At 41.2% G+C, this 12,780-nt stretch overlaps 1 long non-coding RNA gene across 2 annotated transcripts in view; it reads right to left on the minus strand.

Annotated features, from left to right (window-relative positions):
* Positions 1 to 387: 387 nt before the first annotated feature.
* Positions 388 to 12,780, minus strand: part of LOC142470204 (uncharacterized) — a 29,567-nt gene continuing 17,174 nt past the window's right edge. For both annotated transcript variants that reach the window (XR_012789218.1, XR_012789217.1), the window contains exon 3: positions 388 to 513. This is a non-coding gene — a long non-coding RNA (uncharacterized LOC142470204). The remainder of the gene's footprint in view (positions 514 to 12,780) is intronic.

Consider the following 12,780-nt stretch of genomic DNA (forward strand, 5'->3'; position numbering starts at 1 on the left):
TTAAAATGGATAAGAAGTAAAGAGTGACACTGTGAGCGGTCATTTGCAGAATCCCTGGCTGCAGTGGAAGCGTTGTTTGCCATCGATAACGGGGAAAGACAGGGTTGCAGACCTGTTTGAGACATGCAAATGCACCATAATTGGTATTTTTATTTGACGTTTATTTCATGAATTAAGTAGAAATAGCTGTGTTAGTCCAGTTGCAATAGTGCAGAGTAAATGAGTAACTGTCGGATATCGAGGACCACGTGTACTTCAGTATTAGGCGAGACATTTTTTATTTGGACTAACAATAGCTATAATAAGACAAGCTTCCGAGAGTTCTGCTCTCTTCCTCCGGCCGCCTCCGCGCATGCGCTGGCGACGGTGGTCGCTTCTGCGCATGCATGTGATGCAACGGACGCTTCTGCGCTTGCGCATCCAACACAGTCCAATGACGTCACTTCGGTTACACAATTCCGTCTCCATGACGGAGATTTGTGCCTTTTTCTAGGTGACAGCAAAGTAGTTTCACTTAAAAAAATACAGGGATAGTAGGTCAGAGGTGTAAGGGCGGTTCGCCAATATTTGCATATGAAGACAGAGAGCATCTACAGTATACAGTATTACAAATAAATGGATACTATTTCTGCAGGTTTAAGCTATGAGAGAGTAGGGAGTAACAGAGTAGGACATCACTGGGAGATAGCTTCTCTTTTCACTTGGGAGTTTATAGTTTATACTAATGAAACTATCCAAGTTTTGTGGGACTTTCTGGTGTTGTGTTTTAGGAAAGCTGTTAGTCTTTCCATTAACATCCCCTCATCAATTCTATATTTTTTATAACATTACATGATTCAAAACCAGAACCAATTGGATTGGGACAAAACCAAAACATCAAGTCAAGTACCCATCTGAAATAAATGCTTTATTCATTGTATCGAAAATGCTTCGGGGTTCCTGTTGTAGCACTTATTCTACAGGGAAATGGAAAGAAAGAACTGGAATAAGCTAATCAATACTGCTTTCAATATCACACTTGTAGTAGATCAGGGGACTGACCTAGTAATGCCCTCTATCCTCATAAGGAAGTAAAGTGGTATTGATTATCTAATGATAAGTCTCTTTCATTAGAATCTCATTTTTTGAGTGATTCGCTAGAAAAAAATGGAATGTCTGTTGCCTCCCTTTCCTTTACGACGATGATTAGACTCCAATTAGACTTGAGTTAGTAGAGTGCATACCTAATGCAATATACAGTACATGATATAAGATTGAATTAGTATTTTAATGTTATCCTTTTGGAAATGGGTTAGGAATATACATTTTATAGTCATTGAACTAACTAAAGACAACGTGCCACTAATTCAGAAACGTAGCATTTGACAGCAGATAAGGAAGGACAAATCTCGTTTGCTAATTTTCATGGGATTGCTGTAAAATATTCTATGCTTTAAATCAATACAACAAAACATCACATTAGGAGAAAAATGCAAGCCGTACATTCCGAAGAGACATACTATGAAGGAGGAGTTTTATGCAAGGGGTGGGCACTTTCACTTGTGGTCCGACTTTGGTTCTAAAAAAGTTGTGTTTTGGTTTTGGACTGCTAAAAAATGTTTATTTCTTGGTTCTGGTTTTGTCAGAACTTGATTTGCTTGGTTTTGGTTAAACATTTTTACATAATCAGGGAAATGTGCAGGGAAAATGCTAAAATAGCATAATAAAGCAAGGATTTTTTAAATTGAAATTAGTCTGGCATAATGCAATCTTGCCATGAGTGTAATGAGTGCTCACCACAAACAAGGCGGGACCGTGAGACTGAGGTGGGGATGTTGGTAGCCACCGACCTACAACCGAGCAGCCACGTCCGGAGTGCAGAGTGGTAGTCGTGTAGCTGGGTCAGGGTAGGAGACGTCAGATTGGTCGAGGTACTTGCCGTGGTCTAGGAGTGGAGAGATCAGATTGTCGTTGTGCAGGTCCAGGGGTATAGAATGTAGTATAGTCGTATCCGTAGCCGTGGTCCAGGAGTCAGAGAAGGCAGGAGTCTGGGTGTAAGCTGAGGTCAAAATACAGGGAGCAAGACAAGGCAAAGGCAGGACAGAAAGATGCTAGAGGTAAGCACACAAGTCACAAGAACATAGTTTATGCTCAGACAGTTTGTAGGAGGGCTGGCTGAGTATTTAAAGGGACGACAGCCAATGGAAAGGCAGCACACAGGTGCAAGGTAACGAATGCAGGACAGCCCACAGCTGCAGGGTAATGAGCAATCAGACATAGGCTGTCCACTGATAGGCAGGGGCAGAGTGCATAGCAGCTGAGGAATAAATGAGAGAATTAACCCCTTGCTTGTTTGTGTCCTCGCGGCGTCTGCGCGTAGCTAGTGTGCGCCGTAGGTTGCCAGTGTCGTCATGGAGGCAGAGCCTGGAGACGGTTCCTGCGGATGTTTTCCAATCTGGCAGCGCAGCGCCAGTGCACAGGTTGCGGCTGACACGCATCCCTCGTGATGTCGCAAGATACGTCACGGGGGCAGGGCCTAAGCCCGATCCTGACAGTACCCCCTTCTTCAGGGGTGACTTCTGGGCGTCCCAGGAATGGTTTAGAGGGGTACTTCTGATGAAAGACTTGAACTAACCTAGAGGCATGGAATTGGTCGCGGGGAATCCATGAGCGTTCCTCGGGGCCGAAGCACCTCCAATGGACCAGGAAGTGGAGTCTACCCCTGGTAATTCTGGAATCCAGAACCGATTGCACCTCAAATTCTTTTTGGCCTTCAATCAGGAGAGGCTTAGGAGGAGATGTCGAAGCAGGAAACTGAGAATCCTGGATGAAGGGTTTGAGCAGGGATAGGTGAAAAACGGAAGGGATCCTCATGGACGCTGGCAACTTTAGACGATAAGGAGTACGTGAAGGTGATAGAAAAGGCGCGAACACCAATAAGTGAATAAAAACAGTAAATGTGTTTAACTAAATAATACAACACATAGGAAAAAATCCAATTGTGACAAATACAATGAAATATAAAGGTCTAATATCCCAGCTCAAACCCTCTGATGGGACCTGTCTTCACGGGTTCCAAGGTGTATGGATATTTCTCAAACAATCCAGGGGGAGCATATAAGGGAAAAGAAGACAAACAACACAAACAATATAAGTGCAGATGTTTACTATTCGTAATCTTGGCTCTTATGCACAGCCTACTCACAGGATACAGAAGAAATACAGGCACTTGCAAGGAGGGTTGCTACCCGTGGTTTTCAGTGGATGTGTGCTGACCGGATTCCCATCCAATGGCACAGGGGTGATAGGTAACCAATGTAAGGAGAGATAAAAGAACTAAATAGCACAGATCAATAAAGTAAATAAAGTCTTTATGTATAAAATATAAAATGCGCACTCACAATTGTGCAATAAAATAAGGGTATATATCACTCAATAGTGATTGACAGGGTCACCGCACCGCGATATCTCTCACCGCCTCCCTTCAGGCTGGTGTCTTCCACTACCCGTGGGATCTTTGCGTGGACCGCCTCTCTGCTCCGTCACGTCCGTCGGAGCGTCTGACGTCACCCCTACTGTGGAGATGGCTTGGTACGGATCGCCTGTAGGTCCAAAAATCACTCTACGCGTTTCGCCCAGTAGAACAGCCGGAACAGACGTATCACTGCTTAGTGCATAGCGCCCATTGTCTTCATAAGTCAACAGCTAGTAGAAATTTACCAACATAAATAAGCATCATCTGCATCAATCTCACATTGATCATCCATACGTAGGATAAGTATATTATGTTTTGATATACTGTCATTCAGTGTTTCTTACTAGCTATTGTCAGTGTTATTTTGTGTTATGTGTTTGTACATTGTTTGTATGCCATTTACCTTATCCACTGAAAATAATCACTGATTCAATTATATCTTGTTGACGTTTTTCTATATCTTGAGTATTGAGTGGAACCTCCCCTCTTTTTGTTACCATTATTTTTGAGGGAATAAGGGTCCCTTGATTGCCCCTTTCCTGCAATTGTTGCATTATGCTACAGTGTATATCATTAGCTGTGCTGTCTGCACCATATACGTTCTACCATCATAACTATTTATGCGCCAAAACTACTGAAAGGTGAGCTTGAAATATGCCACTTAATTCTCACATTGTCTTATTTAAGCGTTTAAAAGTAAAACGTCGGGACCCATTAGCCAGTAGTATATACTGTATTACAAGGAAAATGTTCATATAGTATTATTATAGGATTCATTTTCTTCATGCTACATATGAAGTCGCAGCACAATAATAATACACTGTGAATTTTTCTCAACAATCGTAGGAAAGACAGATTACTTTACTTTGTTGCAGAGCAGTGCAACTGATTGAAGAGGTTAAAAAATCACTGCAAATATCATTGCACACAGAGTATATTTTTCCAACTATAGTTAGAGGTCAGACCAATGGTATAAGGACAGATGACTTATTAGACTGCGTTCAGTAAAAATAGCATTAACCTACAATTCACATCACTAAACACAAAATCACTAAACAGTGCATCTACACCTCTCACACAGCTTCCACAAGTCTGCCCACACTGTGTCTGAATAGTGATTAGAATTCTGCTTATAGAAATTCAGGCTCATATTTACAAAGCGGTTCTAAGCCACACTCCACCTTAGTGCCCATGCACATGAATGGGTCATAAAGGTCCTAACTGCTGACCCAACACAATAAGAATAGAAGTGGGCATACCCAAGGTGAGTTACAAGTCATGATTCGTGGTCTCAGAGACATGACCCTTCCTTACATCCACCCAAGATATTTTTCCTGTTCTGATTTCAGTAGGGTAGTTTCCTACCTTCACCCCGTTTAACAAGGATTTCCCTAAAGCTTCCACCTGCTACATGGGACAGTCAAGTTAGGACACGGAATGATAGATTCAGCAATCCATCTGGTTCATTATTTTGAACTAATCAGGTTGATATTGCTTGCTGTCTTAGAATTGCCCGTTCTTGGTACCTTCCCTGCAGCTACATCAAAAGCCAGCATCTTCAAAAAAATAATAATAATAAAAGATTCATACAGCAGTTACTTAAAGCAAACAAACACATTGTTACCGATTGTCAAACGAAGCAGCGATAATGAATAAAAGGACGGGAAAGTGTGGACCACAAGGCAATATTAAACCCCTTAAATGACAACCCTGCAATTTGTGGAAGGGAAATAATTCCCTGGTTGCATGTTATATCTTCAACTTTCAAATTGCAGAGTTCTTGCAGAAATTGGTTTCTGCACAGAAGGAGATAATGTCAGTCACGAAGATGCTGCTTTTCTGATCCATATGAGTTCTTATAGAAAGGTGGAAGCGTTCCATTCATACAAGAGCACTTACTCAGCTGAACCACATTACGTACAATTTCATTCACTTTTAACATTGGTTTCCAACCTACACTTGAAAAAGGGAAACTACCTAAAACACTAAATGATTTTGTAGTATATTATTACACATAATATACTTCAGTGCTGAAGAATACCGTGACTATACCATTACAATGGATATGTGTTTTTTGGGGGAATATTTTCTTTATTGAAACCTAATTATAGGAATTTTACAGCGTACTTTTTCTGACTGGAAATACCATTTAAGCACCAGGCAAAGTCTGTTGAACCATTTGGGATATTATAATGCATGCTAGTTATAGTATTCCTTCATAAATAATGAAATGTGCAATAACAGTGTTTTGATACAGTATCTAAATGTACCAAGAGAAAATTGTTTGGAATTAAACAAACAGTGACTATACTATATATCTCTGCTTCCATTTTTTAGTGAGAAATTACTTTGAAGTCTTGAAAAAAAATATTTATTTGATACATAGTGTAATTAAACAGTTCAATACTTAATTTTTTTAAGACGCCAAACAGGGGAAGCCTTGCTAACACCTTCAACAGCGAAGCCACTTACAGCTGACCAGGATTAGGAGGCTCCACCACTAATGTGCGTGATGACGTAGGTTGCTTGTTTAGTTATGACCTCAACGCATTTCGCACGGGGAGTGCTTCATCAGGGGTCAGCTGTTGGAGGTGTTCGCGAGGCTTGCCCCGTTTGGTGTCTGTGCAGGCGGCTGTATGCAGGACATTCTCAGTGGCTGATTATCTGTTCATCTTTTTACCGCATCTCCTTCTAACCGTGTGCTGCGAGCTGTTGACCGAGTGGGATTCACGGCAGTGGGTCCCTGACATTGTGATCGTTGGTCAGTGTAGCTCTAACTCGGGCTTGTGAGGCGATTGCCTTTATCTACTATTCATGTGAGTCAGTTATGTATGTTTGTGTGTTTTTAAATACACATACTTGATTCTGGTGCGCTGTGCCTTTTCCCATTTGTTGAAGATGCTGTGAAAGGTATCTAAAGGGAGAACGGAGCCCCCCCTGTGGCAACAGCAGCAAGGATTTGGTTTTAAACCCTACATCACCTTGAACAGTTTGTGTGATTGGAATTTTTTTCATATATATGTGTGTGTGTGCATATGTATATATACAGCTGAACCCCCTTATAACGCTGTGCTTGGGGTCCAAAGAATCACATTGCGCTATAAGCGGATCGCGTTAGAAATAATGTACAATTGTATGCATTGTACAATAAAGTATTTAAGATACCAATAATCGTGTCGTAAAGTATTCATAAATACAAAAAATGGGAGCCACACTTGCATCGCGTTATAAGCGGATTTGCGTTAAATCCTATATGTATGTTGGAATTGGCATATGGAGTAAAGTTTAGGGGATAACGAAGGCTCACAGCTACATGTATGTCCAGCTCCCTAATAGATCAAATGTATAAATATATTTGAGCATTTGTTGTAATGTAACATACTGTAAGCATGTTACGTTTTGTTTATATAGCATAGAGTGATATATATTATCCTTAAAATATCCTGGCTCGAGGATTTATTTATGATCTCATAGAAGGTTACTAACAAGTATATATTTTTTATTAGTTACACATGATGCAGCAAGACTTGCAGTGCTGTTTTGGGCATCAGGGCAAGACGCGGGACTGCGACCATGAGTGCCGGTGCCGTTGGATGATTACTGTGGGGTTCCGATCCATATGTATGGACATCCCACAGTGCGTCTGTGGCAACACTATCTCTGGAGTTGCATTTTTCCAGCCGCCACGGAGACAGCAACTCCTGCTACTGTAAAGTTTGTCCTGGTTTAAAATCCCTCTCTAAATGGTATGTTGGCTACAACATAATCTGTTTGGGTTTATGGAAAAAAAATTGCTATCGTTCATTCCATGGTCTTTGTCAGATTGGAAATCACTGTTCAGATTTCCTCACACGTACTGTTTTTACTGTATATCTAAGGTATGATAGACCTCAAATAATCCACTCAAAGTTGGAGGCATATACATTTTCATTATGTTTTATGGAAGTTCAATCTTCCTGTTTGACACTGACTAGGGATAACTCAGAGCTACAGAGATAATCACTTTGATTTGAATCACTTAATACTGCTGCACCAAAAAATGTCCAGGAGCAATTATTAAATTGTATTCTTATCTATCCGCTCACAGGTTCCATCCTACTGTGAAGTCTGAATGCCCGGCTGACCTCCCTTTTCTTAAAATGACCAACAAAACCTGATTTACAATTGGACTTAAAAAGATTTTCAAAGATTAATCATCTTGTAAAAGCTTTGTCATTTAAACAGTTTATGGGCTAAATTCTCTAAAGGTCGATATATAGCTGTGTTAAAATTCGGGATTATTAATAAATAACGCTGTTTTGACTATGAATTAATTATTCATAAATGGGTATCGATATCCTTCTCATTTGCATACATGATACTTGTGTTAACTCAGCTTTAAATAGCCCCAGCAATGCAAATAAGCGATCACTCCTAGAAATCAGGGTTAATCTGCGCTAGAGATGCCATTGTGGAGCGGTGGGGGAGGTGTCACACTTTTTTTACTGTAGGGTTATTATGTAATACGATTTCTTACAAAAACATAGGGCAGAAAAGTGTTTAACATCCTTCATGTTGGAGGCTACCAATGCATTGCAAAGGAACACCTTTTCGCACCTATGGGGTTAACCTTTGATATAAACACCCTACAAATAAAACATACAAAGCCTAATTTCCCTGTGTGCAAATATTAAGCCTTCAGTTGTCAAAGAGGCCAGCTTGTCATGAGTTGGCCACGACGATCTATCCACTTAGACTAGTGATGATTCATATATACTGTAGATATCATCATGGATCTCATTAATCATTCATTACACTATATAAATATATATGTGTCTGGACACTTTATTGTGTAAACTCCTTACTGCAGTGCTATGTGGGAGGTTTCCAGCTGAATTGATTGATATGTGAGATTTGATACATCATCTGATGCTGAAAGGGTACTCCAGTCAAGGATTTCATTACCTTTGGGCTTATTAAGGCACTTGCCTATGTGTTAGAGCATGCCACAATGTTTTTGTGATATGATATCTAAATTAACACAATAATTGTCACAGTGTAGAATTTTTTGGTTAATGAACCCTAAGTGAAAATCTGAGGAACCCCAACCCTCTCTAATAGCTACGCTGAGATCAGATGCATTGTAAGGAACCCCAACCCTCTCTAATAGCGCGTCTGAGATCAGGTGCATTGTAAGGAACCCCAACCCTCTCTAGTAGCGCGTCTGAGATTAGATGCATTGTAAGGAACCCCAACCCTCTCTAATAGCGCGTCTGAGATCAGATGCATTGTATGGAACCCCAACCCCCTCTAATAGCGCGTCCGGGATCAGATGCATTGTAAGGAACCCCAACGCTCTCTAATAGCACGTCTGAGATCAGATGCATTGTAAGGAACCCCAACGCTCTCTAATAGCGCGTCTGAGATCAGATGCATTGTAAGGAACCCCAACGCTCTCTAATAGCGCGTCTGAGATCAGATGCATGGAACATTCTTCTATATTTTATATAATTTTTAAATGACCAGAAAATTGCAGGGAACCCTTTAGGAATGCCCAGGGAACCCAAGTGCTCCTAGGAACCTTGGTTGAAAAACACTGATGTACGTACGTAGTATATATATATATACCAAAAATATAGCAAATATACAAATCAGCAAAGGTGCAGCACTCCTAGTTGAGCCCAAAAGTCAATATACATTCCAGAGTGTTCCAATTGGAAGAGAATCTGTCCTGCGCTTCTGTGTATAACACAAGTACCACCCGGTGGGTGGGTGTCAGACACTGGAGCTAATTGCGAGGGAGCTTGGCATGGCCACAGAGTTGACCGGTGCAGGGGGATATCAATCTTACCTCACCCGCTCTCCTCGCCAGCTCCTGCGTGCCGCCGTCTGGGACGTCAGGAAAGGAGAAGAAATTCGGCGCAACTGCGCATGTCTGAAGAATGAAGCTCCCGGATGTATCTTCAAAAAAACTTTATTGCACACACAAGGGCTACACCGCGATCTCCCCCTCAACGCGTTTCACCCTTACACAGAGGGCTTCGTAAGGGTGAAACGCGTTGAGGGGTAGATCGCGGTGTAGCCCTTGTGTGTGCAATAAAGTTTTTTTGAAGATACATCCGGGAGCTTCATTCATCAGACATGCGCAGTTGCGCCGAATTTCTTCTCCTTTACATTCCAGAGTGTGCTACTCTGCTAGACAAACAGGACAGACCCAGCAGAGATTTACAAAACATAACAGATTACCCACAACATAAAAAACAAGAAATAAAAAAGGGGGTATTGCATTGGAGCAAAACGTTTCTTAAGAAACTTAAACATAATTTCAGTGCAGTGTAATCACCACGGAGCGGCTCAGTAAGCTATTCTGTCACTCAACACAGTGTAACCTTTGTAGGGAGTTTTTAATGCATACAGTATCATGATAACGTGATCATGTTTATCAGTAGAACTCTATAGAAATCTATGAAACCACAGCAGCTAAAAATCAGTGAGACTAAATATGGCGAAACCCACCGAAAATCAGTAAGAGTTGGCATGTCTGAAAAAAAAAAAAAAAAAAAATATATATATATATTTACATATACATATATGCAGAGATAGCAGGAGGCACTTCCAGGGCTTCAGAAAGACAGGTGCTTGTTCAATAGAAATCAATAGTGAACCAAGTGTCCCACTACGAGACTAGAACAGCACTCAGGATATGATGCAAAAATTGTATTGAAACAACAAACAGGCACAAACAAACTTGTTTGTGCCTGTTTGTTGTATCAATACAATTTTTGCATCATATCCTGAGTGCTGTTCTTGGTTCACTATATATATATCTATATCTATATATATATCAACTGTAAATATTCCTGTATATTCATCTGCATGTCTTAGACAGGTCTGCAACCCTGTCTTTCACCATTATCACCCAGCACACAGCACTTCCACTGCAGCAAGGAATTCTGGGAAATGACATGCAAACGAGTATATATATATATATATATATATATATATATATATATATATATATATATATTCAAAAAGACAAAAGGAAAACAGGCGCACTCCTAGTGTGTTAAAGTATAAAAATAATTTGATCTGACTGGAAAATATAAAATGCGCACTCACAAACAGAGCTAGAATATAAGCATATATGAGTTATACTCAATCGCCAAGCTGCTGCATGGGTCCAAACGGAAGCCTTTTCAGATGATAAGGTGCCTCCTTCACTGCATGCGGTAGTCCAAAAGGAGTGCCTTGGTATTCTGTGTACCGGATAAGGAACACCATGTGACCCACAAAGATTCTTCCTCCGGCTACACATACATCTCCTTGTATTGGTTCCAGTTCACACAGTAACTCACAGTGTGGATCTGGGGCAACAACCCACCCTCCGCTGCCTGGAAATTAGGTAATCTAGCTCTCTGTTTAGCGTTCAGTAGAAACAGCTGCTACATTCGCCGCGTCGTGGGACCTTGTTTTGATGTCCAGGACATCTATGCCTTTAGTGATGTAACAACTCTATTTAGATTAAATGTGACAAATGCAGCCATCCTGTATATTTACATGTAGATCCAATCATTATAAAATTCCCCAAACCTCCTTGGTTGCTAATAAAATGTGTTCCCTGGATTCAAACCCACATACTAATATATCCAGATCAGTGGTTCTAAACTTTTTTTTGCGCAGGGACACCCTGAAGGATTTATTTATTTAAAATCTCGGGGAACCCCTGCTCTTCAGACCTCAATCATACCCTCCTCGCTTACACAATTATACAATTACCCTCCTTTTTAACAAGCATACACCCAACCTCTTTATACACACTCAACATTCACCCTTTTACTGAATACACACTCCACATGTATCCCCTCATCACACCGCACACTGACCCTCTTTCTTAGTCATAAACACCACATTCACCCTCTTCTCTTACTAACCCCACACACCTCCCACCACCTCACAAAGAGCACTAGCCTCCTCCTCCCCACACAAAGCCCTCTCACCTTCTCTCTTTCCTCCCTCCTTCCCACAGACCTGAGACATGTCACCTGCTCAGCAGGCGCATCCTATGCTGCCTGGAGATAAAGAGGCTCCTCTCGCTCCTCTGTGCCGGACTGAGAGAGGGGAGGCGGATCACAGCCACTACGTCTCCAGGCAGTGGGGGAGGTGTCTGCTGACCAACCAGCAATGTTTTTCCCCTGTGGCCATGGTCATCTTGGCAGAGGGTCAAGAAGTTCCCTTCCACCCTGGTTAAGAAACACTAATATTTGACTGGGCCACTGATTGAGCCACCTGTGCTGAAGCAGGGATATCCTCAAAACTGACAAGTTGGGGGTTTGAGGATTGAAGTTGAGCGCTCTTCGTCTAAAGCATAAATGATATTAAATAATTGACGTAACCATATCAAGCACTGCACGATGTAGACTTAAACATCCATACAGTGATATGAAACATAGTGGCATGTTTGATCTTCGGTTATTCCCGAGATTATCTGTTTCGGTTTTCACATAACAATTGTATTGAAGAAAGCTATTTCTCTGCGTTCCGCTGCATCTTCCTGTAATAAAAGGAGTGATAGAAAGTGTTCTGACCCTGTCCAAAGCATCTGTTGTATCTTTTGCATCATTAGCCAGTATAAGAGAGTTACTTTTTCATATGAAACCCAGGACAGATAATATAAGTTGGTCGAAGAGAGGAGAAATGCAATACTGCTGCTTTCTCTAGTATGGGTTCTTTGTTTTCCTATGTGTTCATATTTCAATTACTTTGGAGTTTGAAGATATATTGTCTTTACAGTTTTCTTTGATAAATAGAATAGAATGTGATTGTTCCTGCTGAGGAGGTTCTTCAGTCTCTCACTGCTCAGATGAATGCTTCACTGACCTTCTCAATACATTGTACATCTCAAACGTTGTCCTTTTTTTTACCTTTTCGAAACCTATATAGTGCAAACTTTTGCATACTGTACAGTAGTGCGTAACACACAGACGCACCCACGCGCATGACAACAGTAGCAGTATAGTTTTTATAATCTACACCAATTATAAAAACTGGCATCATAATTCAGGGGAGCACAAACTGGGGGGTGGAATTTTTTTTCGGGGGGGAAAGGCGCACTTAGAGGCCCCATGCTCTTCCCCACAACATTTAAATTAAATGCCGGGGGAGCACGCAAGGGCTCTGTAGGTCCCTTACCTTGTCATGGATTGTGATCCCAGCGGGGGGGGGGGGGGGGGCAGAGTGGTACAGAGAAAAAAGTCTGGCATCTGTCTTAATTCATTGAACTATTTACTTTAAACCTATAATAAATATGTCTCTAAAGGTATGTGTATCACCCTAGGAGAATTATATTT

The sequence above is a fragment of the Ascaphus truei genome, chromosome 19 (genome assembly GCF_040206685.1).
Source record: "Ascaphus truei isolate aAscTru1 chromosome 19, aAscTru1.hap1, whole genome shotgun sequence".
NCBI lineage: Eukaryota > Metazoa > Chordata > Amphibia > Anura > Ascaphidae > Ascaphus > Ascaphus truei.